The following is an 8,511-nucleotide window of genomic DNA, read 5'->3' on the forward strand; positions in this document are numbered from 1 at the left end:
CCTTTTTGCTCTGCAAACTTTACAAAGGACTGCTGCTACTTCTAGATTATGTGGGGAAATACAATGCAGTGCCAAAGTCACACTCAGAGATTTAAAATATGTTTGCAGAGAGGTCTTCTTTCTTCATTTACTCTCTTGAAGGTGGTGGTGTTACATACGATGGTGAGCTTGGACCATCTTAACTGTCACAAGATAACAGTACCCAGATTAGATGCCCTCTGTGGCCAAATGCCACCTGGAGGGTAAAGTTGAGGTCATGTGGCTTGAAGTTGTCTGTGGTTTTGACTTGCTTGTTATTGCCTGGCTTGCAGGTTAACCTGGTGTGTGACTCCAGGACAACAGCGAACAAAATTCCTGGAGGCAAGGCTTGCGTTAGTTGTGCAAGGTTTGCAAAACTGGGCTCTAGATCCTGATACAGGTTTCGGATGTGCCAAGGCGAAATCGGATTGAGGAGTATGACTTAAAACACTTTCTCCATCCAGGTATTTTTCCAGTAGTGCCTGCATTCTGCTTTTGCCCTGACTCCCCTTGTCTTCGTACATAGTAATCTGTGTGTCTTTAAATAACATGTGCGTGTACTTCCTTTTTCTGAGCACTTCAGGTAAAACTAGTGGAAGTAACCTTGTAGGATGTTACAGCACCAATGATGCAAGTTGCAGGGATTCACCCCTATGTACAAAGCAGCAAGGGATTCATAAACAGCACGTAGGAAATAGCTTGAAAAGGAAAAAGACAAGAGGCAGAAGGGGAGATAATGGAAACATTTGCCAATGAAAAAGGGGAGTGAGAAAAGGGCAGAGAGAATTGGGGCAGCGGTTGCTGTTCTTTTTTTTTTTTTAAAAAGTATAATCCTCTCTGGAATGTTTAGTTCAGAGAGAAACATTGCCCTTTGTTTTTTAAAAAAAGTGAGCTTTGGCACACATGTAATGTGGGAATGAAAGGCGAGTAGATGGCTTTGGTATGTGCTATCAGAAACTGTTATGTTAATGTACTTCTGTGCTGTGGCCAGGAGTTTATTTTTGTAGTTCATTATTCTGAGTCTCTTTATGTGTGCATATTCCTATTTTCTAGTAAAGGATATGTGGCCGTTTCCAGAAAAAGCTGTACTGTTTCCTGTCAGTCTTATTTAAAAGCAGGACTGCAGTGGAACAAATCATTGTACTAGAGGTGTTCCAAGCTCTTCTGGCACAGATACTCATTTTTCCTTCGAGGATGTGTCTCTGTGCGTATGTGTGTGGGGAGCCTCAGCTCTGTATTTAGAATCTGAGATGAATATGGGGGCATGAGTGCTTTTATTGTATCAACTGGCACTTGGAGAATGGGCTTACAGTTTATTTTAGTTGGCTTGCTTGTTGCCACAGATGTTGCTTTTCTGCCTTTCTCCAGATTTGTTCACCAAGATCTCTGTGGTGACATCTGAAGATACAAATGCTGTGAAGAGTGACTATTTTTTAATGATTATCTGGCAGTAGGGTCTGTATAAATATACACAGAACCCCATTTTTTTGCCTACCTATTAAGCTGGATACATCCATAGTGGACAGAAGACTTTGAATGCTGAAACCTTTGTACAACATATCAAAGATAGTGGTTCACAGATTCTTCACTGCATCTCTGTCATATTAAGAGCAGCAGTTTAGATGTGGGGACTGTCCACAAATGTAACAGCATTTTGGTTTATAAATTTCAACTTCATTAATCTGAGGTACTGCACTAGCCTCTCATTCTTTTTCCAGTTCTCATTTTTTTAAAGGTTGGCAAAAAGGAGAATGCGTTCTGGTTTTGATCCTGATTTCTTATGCATTTTAATATTTGTACTAGGTTCTTTGGGTTCCTTACTGAATCTGCCATTCATTTTTCTTTCCACAGGGAAAATCCTTATAATCTAGTTTGGAAATGTCTTTGAAGAATCTGGAGATTGTTGAAATACTTGGCACACCTGTCTTGAGTATAGTGAGAAGGAGGAAAAGGAGCTCTCCTGAGAAGCCTGACAGTTTGCCACAAAGAAGTTGGTACTAAGCTGTGAGCCCCAAGTTCCCACAGGTACGCACCACCTTTTGAGAATTAATAGAATTTGGATGTGTAAGATCTTAGACACTCACAAGTCTGTGGGGCCTGATGAGATCCACCCAAGATTACTGAAGGAACTGGCGGAAGTGCTCACCAAGCCCCTTTCCATCATTTACCAGCAGTCCTGGCTAACTGGGGAGGTCCCAGTTGACTGGAGATTAGCAAATGTGACACCCATCTACAGGAAGGGCTGGAAGGAGGACCTGGGGAACTACAGGCCTGCCAGCCTGACCTTGGTACCAGGGAAGCTGATGGAGCAGATCATCCTGAGTGCCATCACACGGCATGTAGAGGATAACCAAGGGATCAAGCCCAGCCAGCATGGGTTTAGGAAAGGCAGGTCCTGCTTAACCAACCTGATCTCCTTCTATGACAAGGTGACCCGCCTGGTGGATGAGGGGAAGGCTGTGGATGTTGTCTATCTAGACTTCAGTAAAGCCTTTGACACTGTTTCCCACAGCATTCTCCTGGAGAAAGTGGCTGCTCATGGCTTGGACAGGTGTACTCTTCGCTCGGTAAAAAACTGGCTGGATGGCTGGGCTCAAAGAGTTGTGGTGAATGGAGTTTACTCCAGTTGGCGTCCGGTCACAAGTGGTGTTCCCCAGGGCTCTGTGTTGGGGCCACTCCTGTTTAGTATCTTTATCGATGATCTGGACGAAGGGATCGAATGCACCCTCAGTAAGTTTGCAGGTGACACCAAGTTGTGTGGGAGTGTTGATCTGCTTGAGGGTAGGAAGGCTCTACAGAGGGACCTGGACAGGCTGGATCGATGGGCTGGGGCCAGTTGTATGAGGTTCAACAAGGCCAAGTGCAAGGTTCTGCACTTGGGCCACAACAACCCCCTGCAACACTACAGGCTTGGGGGAGTGGCTGGCAAGCTGCCCAGCAGAGAAGGACCTGGTGGTGTTGGTCAAGAGCCGCCTCAATATGAGCCAGCAGTGTGCCCAGGTGGCCAAGAAAGCCAATGGCATCCTGGCTTGTATCAAAAATAGTGTGGCCAGCAGGACTAGGGAAGTGATCGTACCCCTGTACTCGGCACTAGTGAGGCCGCACATCGAATACTGTGTTCAGTTTTGGGCCCCTCACTACAAGAAAGCCATTGAGGTGCTGGGGCATCTCCAGAGAAGGGCAATGAAGCTGGTGAAGGGTCTAGAGCAGAAGTCTTATGAGAAGCGGCTGAGGGAACTGGGGTTGTTTAGCCTGGAGAAAAAGAGGATGAGGGGAGACCTTATTGCTCTCTACAGCTACCTGAAAGGAGGTTGTAAAGAGGTGGGGGGTCGGTCTCTTTTCCCAAGTAGCAAGCAATAGGACAAGAGGAAATGGCCTCAAGTTGCGCCAGGGGAGGTTTAGACTGGATATTAGGAAATTTTACTTCACCGAAAGGGTTATGAAGCATTGGAAGAGGCTGCCCAGGGAAGTGGTTGAGTCACCATCCCTGGAGGTATTTAAAAGACGTTTGGATGAGGTGCTTAGGGATATGGTGTAGTGGTGGTCTTGGTAGTGTTAGGTTTATGGTTGGACTTGATGATCTTAAAGGTCTTTTCCAACCTATACGATTCTGTGCTCTCTACTTTTTTTCGAAACCTTATCAGCTGTATTTCTAGTAGCAACCTGGGCTATTCCTTGAAAAGAGGAGACAGTCCATTTTCCATTTTTCCCAGCCTCTTCCACCCTTCTTACGTAGTGAAGAAATCAATTGAATTCCTAAAGATGGGGTGTTTGACCTCTCACTTTTCATGCTAGTTAGCTGCACAATTCAGTCATTACAAGTCTGGTTGTATGGTAAAGAATGGTTTACACTAGAATAAAATGAGGCCACCAGAAGAGGCATTCATATCACCAGAAGAACCTCTACCTCATTTAAAGTTTGCCAGACTTTCTCCTGGCCGCCAATCTCTTCTTCCAGATTTTGCTTATGTGTCTCTCCGGGTGAAGAATTATGTGAGGCACCTGGAATTATGTGTTTGACCTCCTTTATTATGCTTTCTGTAGTGTCATATTAGGTGAGGGATCTCTCAAAGGGCAAAAGCATGTTGAGCAGTCAGCAGTTTTCAGAAGTGGCAGGTAACTAAAAATATTTTCTTTGCTACTCAGGCAGTGACAAGTGAAAACCTGGACTGGGTTGTTGAAGAAGCAGGAGACAGCGAGAGGACAAGGGAGATTAGGAGAACAGCCCTCTGACCTTTAGAAAGAAACAGCTGTCACTTCCAGAAGCATCCTGCTTTTCTGTCAAGTTTTAAGAAAAACATTGAATACAGGTACAGTGTCATTTGAAGAAATACAAATAAGGAATAACATGGAGTAATTGAATACTGAGCGAATCCACTTGAAAACATTTGTTAGCAAGTCAGTCAATAAAATGTTGTTCCACACGCTTCCATTTGAAGAGCTTCTCATTTTATGTTATATGCTGTCTTGCTTAGTCAATGCTACATGTAATGGTGCATGCCTTTAATCTTTATCATAAAGATTCCATCCCCATTAAGTCCCTCAAAGTTACATTTGAAAATAATTCCAGCTTCTAAGTCATTTATGAACTTTATATAGTTAGCACTTTTGGGGTGATTGTTTTTTCATTTGAGTGTGATTAATTTGTCAAATTTGATTGCCTGATACTTGTGCTTAGTTTTCACCAGTTTATTAGGAGTTCAGAATGGTATCTGACTTGACTATATTTGTATATTGAGAGAACATACGCAAGTGCTGCATATGATGTGAAATTTGCAGGTGTGTGCTATGTTGTAAATCCTTGCTTATATAGCACTAGAAACTTCTAATGTACAAGGAAGAGCCCCATTTCAAATACTGCTTTACTTCTCAGTACCTGCTACATAGAAATTGATGGGTTTTTATTCATGCTGATTTCTTTCTGTTAAGCATAAGTTTGTAATTGTTAAAGGTTCCCTCCTCATTCTGAAAACAATCATGGGAGTTCACTCATGTAAAGAAGAGCAAGATAGATGCATAAGAAATACAGGATTTTGCAGGGAAAGGAACAAAATGAGAACGTAGCCCAGAGTTTTTAGGCCAGCACCCAGTCCATTAACTCAGCCTGATTCAAGTTGGTTTGCCTCTGTAGCTATTTTTGCCCCTTCCTCTCTACCCTCATTACATTTTATGCTGTTGCAAGAGGGATGGATATTACTAGGTGAGACACAGTGCCCACTATGTGTTCACGCAACACCATCAGGATAATTTGTATTATTCACGTTTGTGGCCATGCAACAAAATAATCCTCTGGAATGCTACAGTTGTTGGCCATCTTATTATATTTTGTTCTATTCTGTAGCTTGAATCAGCCATCAACCTTATTTCTGTTCTTAAAGGGAAAATTATCATGTTCATTTTACAGGATTAAAAAGATCTATTGAGTCTTCCTGTAAAATTGCAGTGTAGAGTTTGTTGTGAACAAAATAGAGCTGACTCCATTGACTATAGCAGAATAATTTGCAGCCATTGAATTGCGTTCTTAAAATCTAATTTTAACAAGGTTTTCAGAAATAGGCTGCAGTAGCTTGATTTTTGTCCTACATATATTTTGAATTTTAGGGAAAATCTAACCCTAGTGTGTTAATGCAGTTGTAGCATATGGATGTGGAATAGAAATGTGTTTTCATGAAAACTCAATTTAAGTTACTTTTTTGAACCACTCAATACAGCTGGATTCTTCATTCAGATTCTCTGTACATTCCTGATCTCAAGATAATTCAAACACATAATTCTCACAGACTTTTTCTTGGAAGCCCATGCAGGGCTAATCCGAACAGGAGGTGCAATAGAAAGTTCCACTGTATTGTAAGACTGGAATTTATCTACCGACTTAAGCATCCACAGAGTGTAAAGCACATGAGTTCTTCTTTTCTTGTCTAAACTATTTTGAACGAGGTCTCTTTTACATGCTAGTTTGGCAAGCTTCTAAGGCATTTGTGCAAAGTGATGATGCAAGAGCAACCTGATTCAACACTGAGAAATTAATAAATAACATCCAGCAGTAATTAAAGTGAAAAACTACAGTTAAGAAAAGCAATCACTCTACAGTATGAGTTGAGCTACTATACTCTGCAGTGTTAAAAGTGGAATATGTTTACTGGTGCCTTCAACTCAGGAGGTATCGTTGTGAATTTTAAATATACCAAGGATTCATTCTGGTTTTTACATAGATTGAATTGGATTAACAGTAATTGAAAAACCATGAATCTATATGTAGAGAAAGGATAAGAGTGGAAGAAAAACACAGTGCCAGAAATTACCATCTGGAAACATACTATACATGTAGTCAGTATTTTTGTATTAAAATGAAGAGTTAATTTTGAAGTCCAGAATGGTTTTAAGATAACTTAGCGCTCTCTATAAGGCCATTCTCAGGAGTCAAGTGCATGATATTCAAGATGGGGATATTTATAAAGGACTTCAATTTGAAGAACTGGAATAGCCAGCTGATGTCTTTACCATCTTGAGAAAGTCTGTGCTGTTTTCAGTAAGTACACACTAAAGTCACAAAAAAACCCCCTATAAATTCTTTGTCTGGATTTCTCCTTAGATTAGGCTTAAATGGCAGGTAACATTCACACAGAACTTAGTTGTTCAGTTTTTATGAATGCAAAACTCAACAAAGTAGTAGAATTTACATAGCTAGTAGTATAACAAATAATGGGTAGGTCTTAAAAGTAGCATTCTGAGGCTTTTCTTACTTGTTTCTCAAGCTCTTCTCTGAACCACCTGCAGAACCTGGATTTACTGTAAGGAATGCTTGGCCCCGTATTGTGTAAAACTTCGTACAGCACAGACTCAAATTGGGTTCAAAGATGCCTTTTTTTTTTTTTTTTTTAGAAGAAAGGAGAAAAAAATCGGACAAAAACTTAAATCTGTTCCTGTCAGGGTACAGCTATGGCCGTTGTGCTGTGGCACATAATCTATGCTTTCCTGGTCTTCAAAGAGAAGGTGAGAGTAGTTGTGGATACTAGTTCATGCTTCAGGCAGAAAAAAGTGGTAGCCGGCCCAAAGCAACTTGAGATTTAACATGCAAGATTTGTGAAGTAGCCACTGCGTGATTTTTGGACTTCACCCTGTGCTTACAGGAATTTCTGTGTTATGCTTTTGATATCAGCCAGGTCTTGGGGGAATTCAGGTTTTATTTATTTTTACACCTTGGCAGGACAGAATAATTTAACGGTGTTGTGGATTAGTTGATAGTGAAGATGGGAGTAATTTGTGAAATTCAGTTCTAGAACTGGGCTTGGATAAAAATGCTCAGGTTTAGATGTGCTTGTGGTTTGGACCAACATCTCACATTCAATTTTTGTCTTTTTGTGACTCTAGTTTTAGGTACTAACCTGTAAACATCACAATATGTAGTCATCTTACTTAGGAAGTTCGCTGTATGCCTCAATATTAGATACAAGATCTTGAGCAGGACTTCATGTGAGGAACAGTTAAACAGAAGCTTGTATGAATAAGGCACTAGTAAATGTTTGCAGCAAACAACAATTACAGTCTATATTCTTTAAGAATAAAGCTGTTCTGTTTAGGAAATTGCCTTTAATATGACAGAGTTACCAATGCCAGTTAGAAGGGGGTTGGAGAAAGTGCATCTTGGATTATGCCTGTGAGGTCTGTAAGAAACCACTGAATGCAAATCCCTGTCAAGTTTGGAAATAGCCTGTGCAACGGTGATACTCAGGAGAGCTAAAGCAAGAGGAAACTGGTCTAGATTCTGATCCCTACTAAACTGTAATGGATTTGCTCCAGATTAATTTACATTGGTAGAGGATCTGAAGCCAGAATCGAGGCTGCTGTGGCAAATCTAGTTAAACAGTAACAGTGCTAACCCAAAACAAATAATTGGCTATAATCCCCTTAAACAGCTTCAAAAAAGAATCTGGTATTTTTAATTTCCTACTTGCTGAAGTCCAAGGATGCACTTTGTCTTTTGGCTAATGTAACAGACCAAAGCCTTCTGTACTACTTTGGAGCTGCTGCCATTCTAAACAGTTATTAAAATATTAATCCATACTTTACACCAAATGAAACTCGAGTCTGCCAGTCCTTTTGTAGGATGGCTGACCGCTATTTCGCATTAAAAGTTGTTCAAAAAACCCCAAACTCTTCCATTCATAAAACCAGAACATACTACTACTTTTAAAATGTACTTTTATGTATCAGCTCTTTTGGGGGGTTACTGAAGCACCAGAATTTGTTTATCAAGCCAATAAGAATGCATTTGTAAACTAATGGCTCTGATTAATATTCATGATTGTATTTCCCTAGGATCTGTCCAGTAACACTACTACATCCGAATCATTCATTTGGTATACTAAATAGAAGGTCAGTGGTAACTCCACAGTCTGATTGCATCGCTAAATTCTGCTTTGTAAACAGACAACTTAGTTTTATCATCTGACAAATTTCTGTTCCACTCAGATCCTCCATTATTTGTACAAG

General features: G+C 40.7%; 1 long non-coding RNA gene across 1 annotated transcript; it reads left to right on the forward strand.

Moving 5' to 3' along the window:
- Positions 1 to 252: 252 nt before the first annotated feature.
- On the forward strand, positions 253 to 4,504 carry LOC140649375 (uncharacterized). Its single transcript, XR_012041608.1, has 3 exons — positions 253 to 482; positions 1,870 to 2,043; positions 4,165 to 4,504. It is a non-coding gene; the product is annotated as an uncharacterized lncRNA (long non-coding RNA).
- The last annotated feature ends 4,007 nt before the right edge of the window (positions 4,505 to 8,511 follow it).

Source organism: Ciconia boyciana, chromosome 3 (assembly GCF_034638445.1).
Source record: "Ciconia boyciana chromosome 3, ASM3463844v1, whole genome shotgun sequence".
Taxonomy (NCBI): Eukaryota; Metazoa; Chordata; class Aves; order Ciconiiformes; family Ciconiidae; genus Ciconia; species Ciconia boyciana.